This window comes from Oncorhynchus mykiss, chromosome 5 (genome assembly GCF_057628025.1).
Source record: "Oncorhynchus mykiss isolate SJ-2025 chromosome 5, ASM5762802v1, whole genome shotgun sequence".
Classification (NCBI taxonomy): domain Eukaryota; kingdom Metazoa; phylum Chordata; class Actinopteri; order Salmoniformes; family Salmonidae; genus Oncorhynchus; species Oncorhynchus mykiss.
This window is the reverse complement of record NC_143026.1, coordinates 78,492,407-78,514,788: the sequence shown is the minus strand read 5'-3', so window position 1 is coordinate 78,514,788 and position 22,382 is coordinate 78,492,407.

The following is a 22,382-nucleotide window of genomic DNA, read 5'->3' as shown; positions in this document are numbered from 1 at the left end:
GCAGAAGGAGCTGAAGTAGTGGTGGTAAGGATCTTGAAAGAGATGCAAGGCCAATTCTGAACTGCTCAGTTCATTTTCCACCTGACTGGCTGCCGTAATCCATCGCGGCCAGCTGCTAACAAGATTGGGTCTGAAGTTTACCTCCACAATGACATAATCAGATTAAATGCCACAAAGATCAAATAATGACCTGGCTTCAGGGCAAGTTCACCAGGCCCTTGATTGCAATGTGTGGTCCTTGAGATTTATTAAAGAATTAAGTGTGGGTTGTCTCAGAAATTGTATAATGAAATCACCATAGTGGTGGTAAACTACAGTATCTCAATTTGTTGAGGTTGGATCATGTGGTTGAGGCATCCAAAATATCTGACTAAACTAATTTGCTTTTTCCAAATCGGTAATAGATGTTTAGGATGGGAAAAAGTCTTGAAGTAATTTCTGCACAACAATTTAGAGTGATCAAGCCATTAAATGTGGGGAAGTGTCTGGGGAAGTAAAAAAAGCACATTTGGCAATGTTCCTACAGATTAGCGGTATGCTAGCTGTCTCAGATTGTGATTTAATGATTTGGATTTTTTTCCTTGTGATTTCATCTCTATCTCTCTCTCTCTCTTTCACTCTCTTTCTGCCTGCACAGCCCTGTGCTTAAATTGAGTAAGGGGATTATAAGGAGAGGCATAATAATGTGATTGTCTCCCAGCAGATGGTGCGCACTGCTTCACCTTTGAGAGAAGTTAATTAAGCCCACCATATTGTGTCTATCCAGGGGAAAAATGTAGATGAATATTGAGCAATCGAACTTTGTGTCTCCTTTTCAAGCCTCCGTGCAGGGACAGAGGAGGCCATTGAGGCAGAATTATGTACAGAATTAAATTAATTCACGTCCTGCCTCACAACTCCCTACAACTCCCTTCCCACGTCTCCACAGTGCAGCGCAACAGGACTCAGGAAAGTTCAGCCCCCACTAAATGGACCACACCACGGAGTCTGCCAAATTAAATTAATCTAGAAATTAAAATCTGTTGTGGGATATTAAAGGCCCAGTGCAGTCAAAATATGATTTCCTGTGTTTTATATATATTTCCACACTATGAGGTTGGAATAATACTGTGAAATTATGAAAATTATGATAATGCCCCTTTACTGTAAGAGCTGCTTGAAAAGGCCACCTGAAATTTCAGCCTGTTTTAGTGGAATTTTTGGCCTGCCTGGTGACATCACCAGGCGGTAAGCTAGTTAATAGGCCAATAAGAAAGAGAGCTCCAAATCTCTCTGCAAAATAACAACTAGTTTTACCCTCCCCACTCAGACCACTCCCAGGCAGTCCTAGCAAAATTCTTGCTTGAGTAATTGCTTTGCTAGAAAGCCATTATTGTTGACTTTTGACCTTTTTGATTGAAAACAATCACAGTAAGGTAGCCAGAAATGCTTTAATATTGACTTTTAAATGTGTTGGTAGGAGGGGGGTTTGAATCGTTCGAAAGGGCTCTCACTCTGTCGCCGCCATCAACAAAGTACTTTGTAAGTACCTGGCATTAAACAGAATTTTCACGCTCATATTTTCTTGAAATATTGTATGTAAAGAATGAAAATACAAATAAAGATAGACTTCTGTTGACAATATCAACCAAAACCACAACAACAAGTAACAAGAAAAATAGCCATTTCATGAATTCTGAAAATATCAAAGAAAAAGTGTGCCTTAGAGTTCTAGAAAGAAACCGGTTCAGGGGAGCGCCGGTCGGATTACGAAACCAAATGGAGTCAGAATTACAAAATAGTGTTCAAAGTGCACAACATGGAGGGGAAAGCCAGCTGGGCGCAATATAAAAGTAGGGGTTAAGCTTATTGTAAACTCCCTCTGCTACGTTCCAAAGGTAGATGTTACATATGATTAGAGAGCCCTCCTCTGTGGCTGTCTCAGCGAGGTACTTCCGTTCCAGTTGAGCATTGCTAATTTTCTTAAACCCTTGACCACAGCTACGGCTACTTGTGGCTCTACTTTTTCACTATCCTTTTTTTTCTTCTTCTTCTTGATCTGTTTTGGGACTGTAGGATGGGGATATTATGGTAAAACTCTTGGGTCGTTTCCTCAAATATTTAATCCTGCTTAGCCGCACACAACATGTGTAAGGAAATTCCAATTAGTTACGAATTCTCACGTTTAAGTGGTAATTGAAAAGGAGTAAAACCATTTTTTTCCAAACTTAAAGGTGATTCAATCGATTCTTCACAGTTGACTAAGGATGTTTTTTACAACTGCACTTTCCTGCAAAGTCCTTCAGAGTTTTGGTGATTTTGAAAATATGCCTATCAATTACTCTGTTTTCCAGTTTTTTTGAATAGATAAGTCAAACAGGTTATTGCGGGTGTGTGTAAGGGGGACTGATGTTAACCAAGTCACTCGTTCTCTTCATTGAATGCTACTCATCCCTTTGAATGTGTTTAAGGAAAGCTGCTTGGCTCTTGGTCTATCTGTCTGTTTGTGTGCACAGTCTATAGAGACCCACAGTGGAGGTGTCATAATACCCATAAAATCTAGCGGTCAAAGAGGGAAACGGTTCTAATTGTTTTTCCACCATTCATTTTTCCCATAGGGAATTTAAAAACTTAAATTAAGGGCTGTGTATCGCGTAGGCTTACCCTGGCGTGATGTTTTGATAACCATGTAAATCTCTCTCGGACAAGGTGACTTTTAGCAATATATTAGTCTCTATTTACTTTCAGGTTTGAATATGCTAATTAGCATCAAAGTAGACATCGTGCAAGACTACAAATCCCTCCAAGCTCTTTCATGTCATCTCTAGCTGACACTAACAGGTATTGTGTCAATTTAAAACTTGCACAAGACATTTTCATAGAATTGCCTATATAATGAAATGTAGCCAATTCATTACAAAATGAACCTAACATTAGATAGTCAATCAAGAGATTCTAACCTTTGCCTCGATTCGGCAGTCTCGTCCAGATCATCATGGCATTTGGAGTTCTTTATGTTAGCCACATTAGCAGCTAATTAGCATGACATTTTGGGAGGTAAATACAGGCAAATATATTGATAAAAGTAATCTTGTCCTAGAGAGATTTACGCAGTTATCAAAACGTCATGCCAGGGTAAGCCTACATGAAACACAGCCTTTATTTTAAGAGTTTCTAAAATCCCATATGGGAAAAATGAACAGCGGAAAAACAATAGGAACCATTTTCTTGTTTGAGCGCTAGGTTTTATGGGTATTATTACTCATACTGTGGTACTCTATACTCCATAGAAATGGCCTCCTGGCAGAGATTGCATTATTCCAGACATAAACATATCTTTGGAATCTATTTTAAGTGGATAGTCCCAAATATATGATTTGTAGAATTCAGTAGATGTTCAACTGTCAACATAATTTAAATGAACTAACCCTATCCTTAGCTCTGCTCTGTTAGTTTTCTAAATGATTTTAATATATTTTATGTTAATACCTATTAATACCTATCTATGAACTAAAGCTGCCTATTTCCAGTGTATTTTTAGCTAGCTAGGTTCCTCCAGGAATGTGTAGTTAGCTATCACAAGTGGGGTGAATGTGACCTTTCCATGTTTGAACATTACAACATATGCTGTCTTACCTAAACCACATAATTCAGTCCAATTAAAACATGGTATCACACAAAACGTGATTATTTCAGTTTATTACCAGTAAATACATAGTTTATACCAGAACACTTCAGTATTTTTAGGGAAGACAAAAAAGGAGTACAGACAGTAACGCTTGACCAGCTGTCTAGCAAATGTTATTGTCCCTCTTTTCTTTTTAGCTATGGGCATAAAATACACATGAAATGAAGAGCAAAGGCCGGGGGAGCATAGAGGGCTAGGCTAGATGGTGAGATAGATAGGCTAGATCTCAGCAATGACCATCCTATTTGAGTCATTGAGTCACGCTCTCCTCAGTCGCAACCCTCATTAAAACATAGAAGGTGAAGAGGTCTACAGGGTGGCCGTCCCAGGTTAGACATCATGCTGCTCTGTCAGCAGTAAATTGACAACATGGAGTTATCCAAATCTCTAATTGAAGTTCTGTTATCTTCAGTTACTCTGGCTAATGATAGAGGAGAAACTTGAAGGCTGGTCTCTTGGCTATATAGTTTTAATGAGACCCCCTTTTCCTTTAAAGACCACAAAATGCCACCAATTTAAGTTCTGCCAATTTCCTCAACTTCTCTCTTGAGAAGCACCCATGGAGAGGATGACATCACATTGGTGGCCGGTAGCAGATCAAGGCTGCAGACTCAGACGGCTGCAGCTAAAAAGGACCCCAGCATGGGGGACCCTCCTCCCTCTGTGAAGGAAGAGAACACTAGATTAAAATCATCCAGGAATAATGGCTTTCTGTCATGTGCTCATCTCATCATGATGCTCAAACTTTTTATTAAAATAAAAAATAGTAACTTTATATGGCCACCATAACACTTAGTTTGAGAGGAGACAGGTTATGCGTCCCAAATGGCACCATATTCCCTATATAGTGCACTACTGTTGTACAGTGCTCTGTTAAAAGTAGAGCACAATAAAGGGAATAGAGTGCCATTTTGGATGCAACCAGGATTGTATAGAAGACAGGAGAAGATAGGAGAAGACTAAATATGATATATGCCACTTAGCAGACGTTTTTATCCTAACTTCACTTGATTTTGCAACAACAGGGCTGTTGGTAAAAAGGCCATATTTTTTTGTTGCACTACAATCTCATTCTGTATCCTGTGCATACTGCCTCTCTCTCTCTCTCTCTCTCTCTTCAACCCCCTGTCTATTTCCAAAAATGAACATTTTGCAGAAAAAGTAAGCAGCTCTTTAAATACAAAAAGCATGATGTTGGACAGCTGGACCGATTTGATTTATGTTTGATTCAAGAGAGCAATTAAAATATATTTTTGCACACCACACCAGGGTGGGGTTCACTTCATTACTTACATTTATTGTAAATGCAAATTTGAATTAATATTTTGTGTGGTGGTCTAAAAAACTCTCCTGTTCAGAAATAAATGAGGCATTGCATTGTGGGAATTGGCTTTGCCATGTTAGCATGTTAGCGTATTAAGGCTGCTTCGGTATTCACCATGACAGCTGTTCTTCCACCCAAAGCTCTTCTCGCTCTCCATTACTGAAACAATAGGACCGAGGAGAACTTCCCTGAACACTGCCCAACTGTCTATTCAAAGCACCATGAGGGGATGAGGTGAGGGATAAATCCCAAATGGCGTCCTATCGTCTAATGGCACCAAACACAAATACAAACACACTCACTCACTCACTCACTCACTCACTCACTCACTCACACTCACACACACACTCACACACACCTTTACACTCATCTGCTGCTGATACTCTGTTATTTATTTTAGTCTTATTATTATCTATCCTGATGTCTAGTCAGTTTACCCTGCCTTCAAATACCTCATACTCCTGCACATTGATCTGGTACTGGTACTTCCTGTATATAGCTCAATTATTGTGTATTTTATTCCTCTTGTGTTACTAGTTTTATTTTTCTATTATTTTTTAACTCTGCATCGTTGAGAAGGGCTCGTAAGCAAGCATATCATGGTTAAATCTACACCCGTTGTATTTGGTGCATGTGATAAATAACATTTTATTTGATATTGTAACTTGCAGTATTCATATTTGTGAATCTCTATTTGCCCAACAAACAGTACTTAGAGGACTGTTTTGTTGGAAGCCATGTTTTGAGAATCAGAGGACCCCTGGTTTTGATATTATATATTTCTGTTGTGCAAAGTGCTCCTGGGTAGTCAGATGGGGGTGTCATGACATTGGCCTGGGGGGTAGGTTTATGACAGTCATAAATACCTCTTCCCCCCTTTTCCCTCTCTCTACCCTACTGAGGTTACATTTGCAAAACCCTTGGTTAACATATAGATTCTGGGAACATCAGTAGGTGGGGGGAAATTAACTATATTCTGGTAATCCGAACAATTGAACATATGCGGTGGTACTTAATGAATATGATGTCAGTTCAGTTGTCATCTGAGAAATTCTCATCAATGATAAGATGACATAAACTCTACAGTGGAAAGTCTACACATCAGAGTTATCGGATTCACATGGAATTGTTGATCAATTTAGATTTTTGAATATGAAATTATTTGTGAGGGGATGAAATGTGATTTTAGCTTCTAATATGTGAGATGTGGGGTTTCATAAGATATTGCTGCTCACTCAGTGGCCCGCCCATGTGAAGAGACAGAGGTTGTAAACTATGAAACACACCTCTTTTCTCCCTTCCTATATAAAGCCTTGACGACAATAGAACTTCCTGTTCCGGGGATGTAGGACTATGGTCCTATGTCAGAATGATTCTGATAATAACTACAGAACGAAGCCAACATCAGCGTGAGCTTTGGTTGCGAATGGTATGAACTTTAAACTCTTATTCACTACAGAAGTGATATCTCCTAGCCATTGAGTTAGCAACCGCAGCTGCAAACGCAGGTTAGGAAGGAACAGACAGAGTAGTCCCGTCTACCACACAACAACGTTACTACAACGTATCCAATTGACCACCAGAGACATTCTTCAAAGGACTCGGTAGGGCAACATGGCCTTCCATCTACCACCAACCTACCGAAGCGCAGCTCAGAGTAAATATTTATTGCATTTTCCTTTTCCAAATGGGCGGTAATTTAGAATGCATAAGATACTGTATTTACGATAGCACAGCTTCTTCCCTTTGTTCCTCAGTCTTCCCGCTCTTTCACTGAAACCCCTTTTCTTTTGTGTAACAAGTTGTCATATCGGTTCCGCCCGCTAGGGACGTTTTCCTTTATGACATAATTTGTAATCAAGTTATGATTAATTGTGTGTATGTGTAATTCTGTGTGATTAGTTAGGTATTTAGTAAATAAATAATTAAACCCAATTTGTATTGCTGATTCAACTTGTTAGCCAGGGTTCGTGCAGATAAAATAATTTACAACTTTCAGATGAGACTGAATTAAGATGACGATTGATATTGATTGATATTGATGTAAAATATTATTAGGTCTTTAAGAGTTTATTCGGAAGATAACAGCTCTATACAGTGCCTTGCGAAAGTATTCGGCCCCCTTGAACTTTGCGACCTTTTGCCACATTTCAGGCTTCAAACATAAAGATATAAAACTGTATTTTTTTGTGAAGAATCAACAACAAGTGGGACACAATCATGAAGTGGAACAACATTTTTTGGATATTTCAAACTTTTTTAACAAAAATTGGGCGTGCAAAATTATTCAGCCCCCTTAAGTTAATATTTTGTAGCGCCACCTTTTGCTGCGATTAAAGCTGTAAGTCGCTTGGGGTATGTCTCTATCAGTTTTGCACATCGAGAGACTGAAATTTTTTCCCATTCCTCCTTGCAAAACAGCTCGAGCTCAGTGAGGTTGGATGGAGAGCATTTGTGAACAGCAGTTTTCAGTTCTTTCCACAGATTCTCGATTGGATTCAGGTCTGGACTTTGACTTGGCCATTCTAACACCTGGATATGTTTATTTTTTAACCATTCCATTGTAGATTTTGCTTTATGTTTTGGATCATTGTCTTGTTGGAAGACGAATCTCCGTCCCAGTCTCAGGTCTTTTGCAGACTCCATCAGGTTTTCTTCCAGAATGGTCCTGTATTTGGCTCCATCCATCTTCCCATCAATTTCTTCCCTGTCCCTGCTGAAGAAAAGCAGGCCCAAACCATGATGCTGCCACCACCATGTTTGACAGTGGGGATGGTGTGTTCAGCTGTGTTGATTTTACGCCAAACATAACGTTTTGCATTGTTGCCAAAAAGTTCAATTTTGGTTTCATCTGACCAGAGCACCTTCTTCCACATGTTTGGTGTGTCTCCCAGGTGGCTTGTGGCAAATTTTAAACAACACTTTTTATGGATATCTTTAAGAAATGGCTTTCTTCTTGCCACTCTTCCATAAAGGCCAGATTTGTGCAATATACGACTGATTGTTGTCCTATGGACAGAGTCTCCCACCTCAGCTGTAGATCTCTGCAGTTCATCCAGAGTGATCATGGGCCTCTTGGCTGCATCTCTGATCAGTCTTCTCCTTGTATGAGCTGAAAGTTTAGAGGGACGGCCAGGTCTTGGTAGATTTGCAGTGGTCTGATACTCCTTCCATTTCAATATTATCGCTTGCACAGTGCTCCTTGGGATGTTTAAAGCTTGGGAAATCTTTTTGTATCCAAATCCGGCTTTAAACTTCTTCATAACAGTATCTCGGACCTGCCTGGTGTGTTCCTTGTTCTTCATGATGCACTCTGCGCTTTTAACGGACCTCTGAGACTATCACAGTGCAGGTGCATTTATACGGAGACTTGATTACACACAGGTGGATTGTATTTATCATCATTAGTCATTTAGGTCAACATTGGATCATTCAGAGATCCTCACTGAACTTCTGGAGAGAGTTTGCTGCACTGAAAGTAAAGGGGCTGAATAATTTTGCACGCCCAATTTTTCAGTTTTCGATTTAAAAAAAAAGTTTGAAATATCCAATAAATGTCGTTCCACTTCATGATTGTGTCCCACTTGTTGTTGATTCTTCACAAAAAAATATAGTTTTATATCTTTATGTTTGAAGCCTGAAATGTAGCAAAAGGTTGCAAAGTTCAAGGGGGCCGAATACTTTCGCAAGGCACTGTAAATATTATTTTGTGGTTAATTACATTTACCTGATTAGCTCAATCAGGTGATATTAATTACGGAGAAATGATTTTATAGAAAAGCATAGAATAGTCATATCACTTAATCCGGCATAGCCAAAGACACAACAGGGGGATGTTGTAATACAATGTTTTTGAATTACATTATGTAGTAGTTTATGTTTTAAGGTTGGGAAGTTGTAGATAAATAGAATAAATGCAGAGCTATTTGGCTTTCAGATCACAACCTCCCTTATCGCACTTCTCCCCTGTCTCCCCTTTTTGCAGAAATGGCAAGAGAAGTGCACATTTGTAGCTTGCAGGTTGTAGTGGACTGGGGGTACAGATTGAAGCTATGATATATGACATGTGTTGCAAGCAGTCTGTGTATGTTTCTCAGGGACCTGTCACAGCTCCAGCCTATGCTTCTAAAGACTCGGTTATACTCAGCATAGTTTAATCCTCCATTTAAAATGGGGTGTATGGGCTAACATGCAGTGCCTGATATTATTCTTGCAATAATCACAACCTTTTTTCAAATTAAAGTTGAATCTCGGTTCTTTATAAATTCAGTTCCAAATACTAAACGAGTTAAAGGCCAAATGCAGTCGCTTTTATCTCAATATCAAATCTCCAGATAACAATTAAGTACCTTACTGTAATAGTTGTCCATTAAAATGGTCAACATTTTTGCAAAACATTTTTTTTCTAAATAAATAATTTTGCTAGGACTGTCTGTGAGTGATCTGATTGGGGAGAGGAAAGGCACCAAAGCGGTGGACGGGCATAATGGGAGGGATATGTAATCTGAAAACTAGCTCTTATTGGCAGAGATATTTGTTATTGGTTTACTAATACCGCCTGGTGATGTCACCAGTCAAGCCAAAACTCCACCCATGCAAAACCTGTTGATTAGAAGGTCCTGTGTTGATTGTATTTTCAAACAGCAACTATTAGGAAATAACAATTATCACATTTTTTCACACTATTACAGTGTTAGTTTCATTAGCTGTGGTACAATATGATACAAAACAAAGGACAAATCGTATGTTTATTACACTGGTCCTTTTAGCATTGGTCAGCAGTAATGTTATATTGAGATAAATAATCTCTGGGTAACAATTAAATACCTTATTGTAATAGTTTTCCATTAAAATTGACAAAAATGTCTTTTTAGCAAAACAATATTTCTCAAGCAAGAATTTTGCTAGGACTTTCTGGGAGTGGTCTGAGTGGAGAGGGGAAAATGTAAAACTAGCTGTTATTGGCAGAGAGGTTGGGACTCTCTTTGTTATTGTTCTATTAACTGATGTCCCCAGCCGCCCATGGAAACAGGCTGATTAGAAGGTCCTGTGTAGATTGTATTTTCAACCAGCAACTATCAGAAAATAACTGATTATACATGTTCTGACTTTTACAGTGTTAGTTTCATCAGCTGTTGTACAATATTATTTTTAATTTAACTAGGCATGTCAGTTAAGAACAAATTCTTATTTTCAATGACAGCCTAGGAACAGTTCAGGGGCAGAATGACAGATTTGTACCTTGTTAACTCAGGGATTTGAACTTGCAACCTTTCGGTTACTAGTCCAATGCTGTAACCACTAGGCTACCCTGCTGCCCCAATATATATGATACAATACACAAGAAAAACAGAATTTTGACTGCACTGGGCCTTTAAAATGTTATAAATATATTTTTATTTACCTATTTGCATATGCGTTTTCTACTTTGAAATAATTTCGCTGATTGCAGGAAAACATAAGGATATCCCCATATACGTATATAGCTGTACTCCCAGTGCATTAGCCATACACAATTAAGCAGCCTAATTCTTCTCTGTTACATGTTAAGCAGGTTCTGATTGTCCCCCAGGTTGCTAGCCCTCTGATCCCATCTGATGGCTGATGATTGGGTTTGTGTTAGTCATCCAAGGTCGTGTCATTGCTAGGAGCCTCGTTGAGCTTAAACCTTGTCCAACTAACTCTAACTCAACAGTTAAATGCACATGCACACACATTAAACAGCAGATAGCACATACCACACACACACACACACACACACACACACACACACACACACACACACACACACACACACACACACACACACACACACACACACACACACACACACACACACACACACACACACACACACACACACATCCCTATACACTCTCAAACAGTGGTTCCTTCCTCATAGGCTCAGATGTGATGAATTCCAGAACTTCTGCAAAATAAACAAAGATTTTACAGCACACCATCTCTTCCCCTGGTGCTGCCAGCCTAGCCTAACCTATATTTTCTAGCGACACCCGGGTCCCGGCTATTTATAAAAAGCAAGTCGGGGGCCTTTCTCTGTTATGGCACGGCAGGTTGAGAGGAAGGGAGAGGGGGGCACATCCTCTGGAATGCAGTCTGAAGGTGTCTGACGTGGCTCTGAGGGTACAACGGGTTTGTGTCCCAAATGACACTCTATTTCCTTTGTCGTGCACAACTTTTTATAGGGTATTAGGGTAGGGTATTTTTTTGGGATGCACACAACCTGTATACATGACATTCTACCAGGCTGTCTCCCTCCATGTTGGCACGGCAACCTCTAGGCTGGGGGGTTAGGGGGCTAGGGGGATAAGAGGTTTGGGGGTTAGTGGTGGAACTGGATGAGGGCATAAGGCTCTAGATCTCCTCTGCACCACCATAGACTCAGGTCCATCTTGGAGGAGTAGCTACAGTAAACAGAGATCTAGCAGAGCGTCTTCTTCCTTTCTCCAGAGCCCCGGGCCCGCTGATGCTGAGTAAGACCAAGCAGCAGTAGGATGCCCTGGCTCTAATACTCTCAGACAGTAAATGTCATCTGAATTTAAATTACACTAGGCCTGCTCGCTCTCATAACCATGAGAGGCTTCTTCCTTAACCTATATCGGGATGCCAACATGGCCAGAGGAGCCTGTGGGGGGGGAAATGTTTTTGCTCTTCAGCCAACCAGGGAGGAGGGCTCTGATGGAGTTCCAAATACACCCTATTCCCTACATACTGCACTACTTTTGACCAGAGCCCTATGGGAATAGGGTGCTGTTTGGAATGCAACCTCTGAAAGCGACCAGCTCAGTATTTCTGGTGGCAGATCTGGGAACGTGCGAAGGATCCATCAGGCAGGCATACAAGGTGGCTAATTTAGTAGGATTCAATTAGGATGATCATTAGCGTTGTGGACAGATGTGTCACACACCCTCCCCTCTCCTCTCCTCTCCTGGCCATTGGAGCGTCTCAGTATTCATTAGAGTAGGGAAGAGATGATGGAACAGACTAGGCTGGCTGTGCTGTTATGCTTCATACCCACAGCAGCTGTGTCAACATCACAATTAACTTTCATTTAGAAGAACATCGGTTACACTGATAACAACACTGTTTGGCTGTATGGGAGAAATGTGCATTTTGTGTTCACATAATTGGAGAGCTATGTACATAGACAAAAATAAAGTATATGTTATACATTTACGTAGATGACAAATATAAAGGTACAGTACATCATACAAATCTCATTCAGACATTTGTAAAGAGCATAGTCCATGGTCCAAAACGAACAAATAGAAAATATGTACTAAAATATTACGATATGTACAACTGCATTCAAATCAAATGTTATTTGTCACATGCTTTGTAAACAACAGCTGTAGACTAACTGTGAAATGCTTACTTATGGCCCTTCCCAACAATGCAGAGAGAAAATGTTAAAAAAAAATAAAATACATATGTACAACACCACTACACTTATATTACAAATGATGTAGACATGTTGTAAAATAGCACAGTCTAAAGCCTAACAGTGTCAATGTGTTGACCTTTATTTCCCATTTCCTGAGGTGTTTCTTCTTCTCTGGTGTTTTTAGCCTCTCCTCCATTCTCCTCCACTCTTCACCTTGCCATGACTTATCCCTGGTATGTCACACGATTTTGTAGTAACCCAGATAACATGGATTCCATGAATGCCTAGAAAGCCAACAACTGTTGTGTAAACTGCCTTTTCTATCTGAGTAGGGGAGGAGTCCCACTTCAGATTGTAAATAAAACACAGGTACATTTTCAGGCCTTACATCCACTTAAAAATGCCATAAAATATGTTATGATTCATTGCCAATATCAGGGCCTGTTATAAGGTAAGGGAAGGGTTGTAATGTCTCAGTTTTACAGTGCTTATTGGCTATTGTATGTGGTATGATGAATTAACCATCACGTTTGGCATTAGCACCAAAATACAAACCAGCTACTCGATGTCGGTGTTAGGGTTCGATTTGGCATAATGTACAGCACGTAAAGTTTGAAGATAAGCTGCAATTTGAAAATGATTCTGGAGCAGTCAGAGATAGGAGAGGAAATGATATTAGATGTCAGCAGCATGGAATCACCTTTAGCTGAATGAACAGTAATAAGCTGAATGACCTTTTCTCACTGACTGCTCACTCGTCCAAGGCATTTACAGAGGGAATCTGCAGAAGTATAGTAGATGCATTTCTCAATGTCAACTGTCTGTTTGTAATAGATAAACAATAGCTGACGTGGAGTTAAGGGCAGATGTTTCGTCAAGCGTTTCAGACATGGGTGTCTAAAGCTAAATGAGCAAGTTTCTCTTATGGTGCATTCATTCAGTGTGGGGGACATTTCTCAAGTCTGGATTTATTTTATCACAGGCCATCCACATCAGATGCCATTCCTACACAAATAAAACTTTAATTCCCCCATCTGTGCTCGCAGGAGATGGAGGGAAACGTCTCTCCTCATAATGCTCCTCAGTAATAGCATTGTGGAGTGGGAAAGAGCGGAACATTTATTAAGCTATTTATAAATGGAGCTGGAATATAGGCGCGTCAGATGGGATTCCATTCCGTTTCCATGTGTTCCAGCGGTGTTTCACAACGTTCTACAGGAAGGCCATATTAGAACCTATAAACATCAAAAACATTTCAAAAAGGCTTCCCGAAGCGGTTGTGTTCAGGAAAATGCATTCGTGACACCCTTTGGTTTGAATTCCAAAATGTATTTACTTAAGCCTTGTCTCTGGAGGTATTCACATCTGTCCTAGAGTTCCCCATCCTACGAAAATTGTGGCGCTAGAAATGTCAAGATGGATCTGAACTCCCTGTCTCCTCCCCCCATCCTAACCCCCTCTAAAACCACTTATTCATGCTGAAGTGCACTCGGTCCGTAACTAGATGTAAAGGCTGTTGTTTTGCTCCTGCCGTTTGGAAGAAGAGAAGCCGCGATGTCCGAAGCATTGAGTGTAAAGCTCACTTCTCCTTGTATTTGTAATTTTCTGTGCAAATCTGTGTTTTGCTTACAGAAGGGGAAAATGTTCTTTGGCGATCCAAGCATGAAGTGGAAAAAACATGATTCTGATGGAGCATGAGTGGTCAGTTAGAGATGTGTGTGTTTTCCTTTCCCCATTTAGACTACTGTGTCCTCAGGTCATTTCTTTATTCTGTTGACTTCCCTTCTTCCGTCTTCTTTCCTGCACCCCACGCCATGATTTCTGATCACGTTAAGGTCTTCTTTGTGAGCAGACACATAAGGAAGCCTAAATAAATGTGGTATTGGATATCAACACAATAGTTGGCTCACTTCATCTTTGCGTCTATGACATGGGTTCCTTATGCTATTTTTGGGGAGGGGATTGGACAGATCCATACTTTACAAAGTATTTGCAAATTGACCGCCCAGGGTGGAAAGGATGATGCCAGCACGTAATGGAGAGCTATAGTGTTGTCATCGTACATATGTTTTAAGTAGCATACGATCGGGTGACTCCAATGGCACTTGATATGTTCCTGTATGTACAGTATGTGGGTGGCGTATAATCTTCTTTGCACGTTTCAATTACCCAGACTCACTCAACATCACTCAATTCCCCATTTTCACAAACCCTGATGTTAAAAACATTTATGGAGTTTGTAATTGCACGAAAACATTTAGGTTGAAATAAAAGCACAGTGAAAACCGAACTGTTCCCTTTGGGGCCAGTGGCATAACCACTTTAGTCACACAAATTGAACTTGCTCTACTGCTAAACCGACATGCACATCTCTCTCCATCCCTCAGGTGTTTAGGCCCTAAGCATTCTCCAAAAAGAAAAGGAGCTAGTGCATTTATCCAAGTGTTCTTGTTTATTAGCAGCATTAGTGTCCCAGCATTATTAAAAGCACAGCAGAACCACATTAAGGTAATCAGATACATGTTTGTATACACCTACTCATTCCAGGGTTTTTCTTTATTATTACGATGTTCTAGATTGTGGAATAATAGTGAAGACATCAAAACTATGAAATAACACATAAGGAAACATGTAGTAACAAAAAAGTAGCCACTCTTTGCCTTGCACTCATGGCATTCTCTCACCCAGCTTCATGAGGTAACCTGGAATGCATTTCAATTAACTGGTGTGCCATTGTTAAAAGTTAATTTGTGGAATTTCTTTCCTTCTTAATGCGTTTGAGCCAATCAGTTGTGTTGTGACAAGGTAGGGGTGGTATACAGAAGGTAGCACTATTTGGTAAAAGACCAAGTCCATATTATGGCAAAAACAGCTCAACTAAGCACAGAGAAACGACAGTCCATCATTACTTTAAGACATTAAGGTCAGTCAGAAGATAAGTTCTTTGGAGTTACCAGCCTCAGAAATTGGAGCACAACTAAATTCTTCACAGAGTTCAAGTAACAGACACATCTCAACATCAACTGTTCAGAGTAGACAACGTGAATCATGCCTTCATGATCGAATTGCTGCAAAGAAACTACAACTAAAGGACACCAATAATAAGAAGAGACTTGCTCGGCCAAGAAACTCGAGCAATGGACATTAGACCGGTGGAAATGTGTACTTTGGTCTGAATTTGAGATTTTTGGTTCTAACCACCGTGTCTTTGTGAGACGCAGAGTAGGTGAACGGATGATCTCCGCATGTGTGTTTCCCACCGTGAAGCATGGAGGAGGAAGTGTGATGGTGTAGTGGTGCTTTGCTGGTGGCACTGTCTTTAACTTAATTAGAATTCAAGGCACACTTAACCAGCTACCATAGCATATACGCCATCCCATCTGATTTGCATTTAGTGGGACTATCATTTGTTTTTAAACAGGACAACATTCCAACACACCTCCAGGCTGTGTAAGGACTATTTGACCAAGAATGAGAGTGGTGGAGTGCTGCATCAGATGACCTGGCCTCCACAATCACCCGACCTTAACCCAATCGAGATGGTTTGGGATGAGTTGGACCACAGAGGGATGGAAAAGCAGCCAACAAGTTCTCAGCGTATGTGGGAACTCCTTCCAGGCTGTTGGAAAATAATTCCAGGTGAAGCTGGTTGAGAGAATGCCAAGAGTGTGCAAAGCTGTCATCAACGCAAAGCGTGGCTACTTTGAAGAGTCTCAAACCTTAAATATATTTGGATTTGTTTAACACTTTTTTGGTTAATACATGTTTCCACATGTGTTATTTTATAGTTTTGATGTCTTCACTATTATTCTACATTGTAGAAAATAGTACAAATAAAGAAAAACCCTTGAATGAGTAGGTGTGTCAAAACTTTTAACTGTTACTGTCTGTGTGGCATGCAAGAAGAGTATCCAAACACCCAATGCAGAGATGCACTGTAATGTTGAGTTTTCAACTGTGTGAATGTGAAGGTATTACAGCAGTAAAGTAGGTATCAGAGAGAGTAAAGTCTGAAAAACAGGGTAGCAGTAGCTTTTATTTTCTGTCCTCCTAATGCGACAGCCGGGCTACGTCTCAAATGGCACCCTATTCCCTATGTAAGCGCACTACTTTTGACCAAGGTCTATATGGCTCTGGTCAAAAGTAGTACACTATAAAGGGAAATGGGTGCCATTTGGAAGGCATTCCTGGTGTCGTGTCGTGGTCGTCTCTGATTACCTGAGAGCCTGGTGGTATAGGTGGATGGTACCCTGACTAAACAGCTCCTCTCCGGCAGGCCCTGGCAGCTGAGACAGGGGATGAAGACAAAACAAACACACTGTGACAATCTCGTCCTCCTTTTCTTCCCTTCTGGAGCTTTCAGTGTTGCCGTAGCATTGGTTCTGCAGGTTAATGCCCTCATACAGCATGACACACACACACACACACACACACACACACACACACACACACACACACACATGCCACACACACGCGCACTCACACCCACACAGACACACACACGTACCACACACACGTGCACACGCACGTACACCCACACAGACACACACACCACATGCACATGCACATGCACTCACACCCACACAGACACACACATGCACACACACACATGCATGCGCACGTACACCCACACAGACACACTCACACACCACACACACAGGTTAATGCCTCTGTACAGCATGTCAGCAGCAGGAGCTTCTCCTGAAGAAGGGCGCACGGCTGTGACTTGCCTCTACGCGACACCCGGCCTGTTAAGTTTGGAAAACATTCTACTAGATCTGTACCAGAGGAGGAAAATATACCCTCCTTTCTAATTGTGTCAGATGCTCACAGGTATAGGTTATATTGCTCAAATGCGCAAAATGACACATTAAGGTTTTTGTGTCCGTAGGACACATAATGTGTAAAAGCAGGCAGCTTGTAGCAGCACTGTAACAGTTTGGCGCCATTTCCTTTATTATTTTCTTGTCTTTCCTCTCAGTGAGCTGATGTCAAACAAGGTCATTGACATTGTGAAAGGCCATTATAATCCCACACCATCAGCATCACATGGTTGAGGAATTGAGCTCCTTTCACAGATACTTACAGTAGTTTAGTTCAGAGCAAACAGAGGGACCTTTAGAGAAATCAAGGAGAGAGAAGGGAGTTGTTAATCTAGGGAGAATGGAGTTGTTCATCTAGGGAGAAGGGAGTTGTTCATCTAGGGAGAAGGGAGTTGTTTATCTAGGGAGAAGGGAGTTGTTTATCTAGGGAGAAGGGAGTTGTTCATCTAGGGAGAAGGGAGTTGTTCATCTAGGGAGAAGGGAGTTGTTCATCTAGGGAGAAGGGAGTTGTTCATCTAGGGAGAAGGGAGTTGTTCATCTAGGGAGAAGGGAGTTGTTAATCTTTTTGATCTGTATGTCCAATTTGTTGAACAGTATAACACCATTCTGTCCACATGAGCTGGGAGATAAAATGAGTGAATGCTCTTCAGTGTCCTACAGCTCCATTTCCCCTCCCTGTCCCTGTATTGTGTGGCTGAACGTCACATCCCAGTATGCTTATTGGGAGAAATGGCTGCCTTTTAGACTCCACATTAAGGCCATTTTGGACGAGTGGCTTTGTGAAGGTCTGCAATTCTCAGGGTTTGCCGCGCAAATGCACCCATTTATGGATTCACTCGTTTGGCAGGGGAAGCAAGTGTTCATTTTATCCTAAGTAGATTTGGTATGGTTGTGTGGCACAGAGGCATAGGCCAATTTGCCTCGACTGCTCAACGTCTTCGGCTGACCATGCGCCTGCCGTGAATGGACATTTAGTCTACATATGGAACTGAACTGTTCAAAAAGAATCGTTGATCATGTGCTTTGATGAATGTGAAATTGCATCCAAGTTGTTCATGGTTGCTCTGTTATTATGGCGAGAGTAGGAAACAGTGCAAAGTGGACACGAAATTAAGCCTTTCATTGCTTGTCATCATCTATCCAGGGTCAGTTTCTCAGCTGGGTTATAATCATGTTCATGTGCTAATTTAATTGAATAGAAGGAGCTTAGGTAGGTTTCTGATAGGGCTGCCTGCCTATCTTCGGACAGTGAAATGCCTGCCTGTGTCAGTCTCCCCCTAGCCCTTGGGCCTGGGCGTGTACATACAGTAGGCTAAACCATACACACACACATTCACAGGAGGTGGTGTGAGGTGATGATGGCTAAAGCATCCAACGAGCAGAAAACAACAGCCGCCCATTGGCCCGCTGCACACATTACCTCACACTTTCTAGCCATGTATGCCACACTCCGTTAAAACCCAATGGATTATTACTGAAATTGTTAAAAAGGCATGAATACGTTTTATTCGTACGTATGAATAAAAATATATTATCTTCATTGTTTGCATTGAAATTTACTGAAGTTCATTCATTCAGTTATCAAAAACAACTTATTTCACAGTTATTTTATTTTTATAAACTGTAAATTCTGCATCAGAAACGTTACAGTTTTGTATTTAGATATGTCTCTAGTTGAGTAATGGATTTATAACATCGGCGTCTTTGTGTCAAAATCAAAGTGTTTTTATTCATTTTCTCTCATGGATGTTTTATCTCTCCCCAGTGAATGCCTAAAAGGCAGTCATGCTCTGTATTCTCCCTCAGAGCTGACAGCTTCTGAACATCTCACAATGCAGAAATACATCTGCTTTTGCTGGTTCTGTTTGTTACTGATGTTTGTCAATGCAGAAGTTGTCGACAGAAGGACAAAAGCAAATGATGGTTTTGAGCTGCAGTGTCTAGGGAATCCATCTGATATTCAAAAGGGAATGTATCTGAAACACAATTAAAACAGAAGACAACATATTAGCCTTTAAATGGGACTACTATACAGAGTCAAATTGCTCAAGGGATCAAGCCTATAGTATGTCTTGTCAGAGAGATGTTGTACGTCGCTCAATGTTCATTCCTGAGGTCTTTGATGGCCGGTGGTCTCAGCAGTGTGTGAGGTGTAAATAGAGAAATATATGCCGGAGCACAGTCCCTCAGATCCAGCCATGATTAGGTTGCTTAACAGTTTAGAGGATGCTTTGAAAGTGAGATTCCTCCTCCCTTTAACTCATTGTCATGTTGTTTTTCAGGTCTATAGATCCCTGCCTTAATCTGTTTAGCTCGACTCAAATTGGCGACGTTCGTTAGTCGACACCTCCTCACTTTAACACTGGGAGATTTCTGTTTGCTCCTACTCCGAATCCCCCTTTCATGTAACTTAACATGCCATCTTGGTCTCTCTGGGACAATAATTGAGTTTAGGGAGAGGTTTAAAGGACGAAGGGTAATGCAGATGAGATTGCATCTCTGTGATTAGCACACAGCTCCAGCCCGTCCCACAGCCTTCTGTGTCCTGCCCAGGATTAGGACATTACGTAGAGAATGACAGAGCTTTTTGGCACTTTATACCCTCTCAATAACATTCTTTCACATATTAGGTTAATTCCACCCCTAGGTAGCTACTTTATCATGCAGAAGACCTTAATCCAGTGCTGTTGAGTCCATCTCGACCTGGCTTTGATGCCCCCCCCCCCCCCCCCCCCCCCCCCCCCCGTGTGGTGTGTGGGTGCACTGGGCTGTGCTGGGGCCTGTGTGTAAGACAAAGCACCCGTGACAGGGACAATGAGGCACAGCAGCTCAACCCACAACAAAACAAGAGAGGCTTCATCTGTTGGAGTGGAGAGGAGAAACAAGAGGTGTCGCTCGTTGAAAAAACATGATTAACCCCCCCCCCCCCCCCAAAAAAAAACATCAAAGGATGAAGGAGTAAAAATAACAAAAAAATGCCACGACAAGACTTAACACCTCTTCACGAACAAAAAATATCAGTTTCAATTTCAAAAGTGTGTTTTTTTATGTTGTCGTCCTGAAGAGCTCCTCCCCTCTGATCTCCTTGTACACCACTTTATCTGAGAAGCACCTATGACCTCCTGTTGAAAAGGCCAGGAGATATGATGAGCGTAAGCCGGCAGTGGTCTTTAGATGTGGGATTGCTGCTATCTATCCCCTATGCAGGGTATTTGTGGTGTCGTTGGCCAAGCCTTAGCCATCCCCTGGCTTCTGCTTCTTTACATGGGAAAAAAGATTAGGAGTCAGTTCTCCCTCTATTACACAACCACTCACAACCACTTTTGATGATCAAAAAACTGTTCCAATTTATTGTGGATCCAGCCGAAAAAAGCATTTGGAGAAAGATGGTGGAGTGGTGCGGTTTGATGACGAGATCTACTTGCTTCTGGACTGTTCACTCAAAGTATACAGTATACCTTCAAAATATGTTTACTTCAATAAACAATAATATAACAAATATAATTTATAGAAGTGACCCACTTAATGCGTTGAAAAAACAAACCTCAAGAGATCTGACAAACCGTTCAAGAGGTGTCATTTTTGTATATTGTAGGGCCAGGGATCTATAGGGTCAGGGAGGGCCAGGGATCTATAGGGTCAGGGAGGGCCAGGGATCTATAGGGCCAGGGAGGGCCAGGGATCTATAGGGTCAGGGAGGGCCAGGGATCTATAGGGCCAGGGAGGGCCAGGGATCTATAGGGTCAGGAAGGGCCGAGGAGCTATAGGGTCAGGGAGGGCCAGGGATCTATAGGGTCAGGGAGGGTCGAGGAGCTATAGGGTCAGGGAGGGCCAGGGATCTATAGGGTCAGGGAGGGCCATGGAGTTATAGGGTCAGGGAGGGCCAGGGATCTATAGGGTCAGGGAGGGCCAGGGATCTATAGGGCCAGGGAGGGCCAGGGATCTATAGGGTCAGGGAGGGCCGAGGAGTTATAGGGTCAGGGAGGGCTGAGGAGCTATAGGGCCAGGGAGGGCCATGGAGTTGTAGGGTCAGGGAGGGCTGAGGAGCTATAGGGTCAGGGAGGGCTGAGGAGCTCTAGGGTCAGGGAGGACTGAGGAGCTATAGGGTCAGGGAGGGCTGAGGAGCGATAGGGTCAGGGAGGGCCGAGGAGCTATAGGGTCAGGGAGGGCTGAGGAGCTATAGGGTCAGGGAGGGCTGAGGAGCTATGGGGTCAGGGAGGGCTGAGGAGCTATAGGATCAGGGAGGGCTGAGGAGCTATAGGGTCAGGGAGGGCTGAGGAGCTATAGGGTCAGGGAGGGCTGAGGAGCTATAGGGTCAGGGAGGGCTGAGGAGCTATAGGGTCAGGGAGGGCTGAGGAGCTATAGGGTCATGGAGGGCTGAGGAGCTATAGGGTCAGGGAGGGCCATGGAGTTATAGGGTCAGTGAGGGCTGAGGAGCTATAGGGTCAGGGAGGGCTGAGGAGCTATAGGGTCAGGGAGGGCCATGGAGTTATAGGGTCAGTGAGGGCCAGGGAGTTATAGGGTCAGGGAGGGTCGGGGAGCTGGGGCTAGAGCTGGGAATCAGGACTCCCCAGCAGCAGCAAACAGAGAAAGGGTATGTGGGGGGAGAAATCCCTTAAGAAGACCATAAGCTTGAGCAGAGAAACAGAAAGGGTCCGCTACTGCTGCTAATTACCCAGAAACCACACAGAAAGGGCCCACTGTCCCTTGCTGAAGAGGTTCACATCCCTTCCTCCACACATAAAAGGCGTAGTATGAAAACATTTCGCGGGGGACAAAGGAAGGAAGATTACCATAATCTTTTGGTTTGTATCCCCTGTAAGCTGTCCATGTGTGAGTCTCCTTTTCTCACCTCTTTCTCCACCTCCCTCCTCCTCCTCCACCCTCCCCCTCTCTTTCTCTCTCTTCTCCTATGCTCACTCCTCTAATGTCTGGTTTTAAGGAGTAGGCACGGCGGGAATTGGCTTTGTCGCCTAAGCCCGACAGTTGTGTTTTTTCCCGCCTTTCTGTGATCATCCCTGTCGATGCTGAGCTGCTGTTTGGGGTAATCAGACAATGGCAGGCGAAACGAGGTGTCAGTGCGCTGACAGACCCCTCTTCATGTTATGTCATTGTTAATCCCCAGCCCCTCAGCGTCCTGTTTTTTCCTTCTCCCTCCTTCTC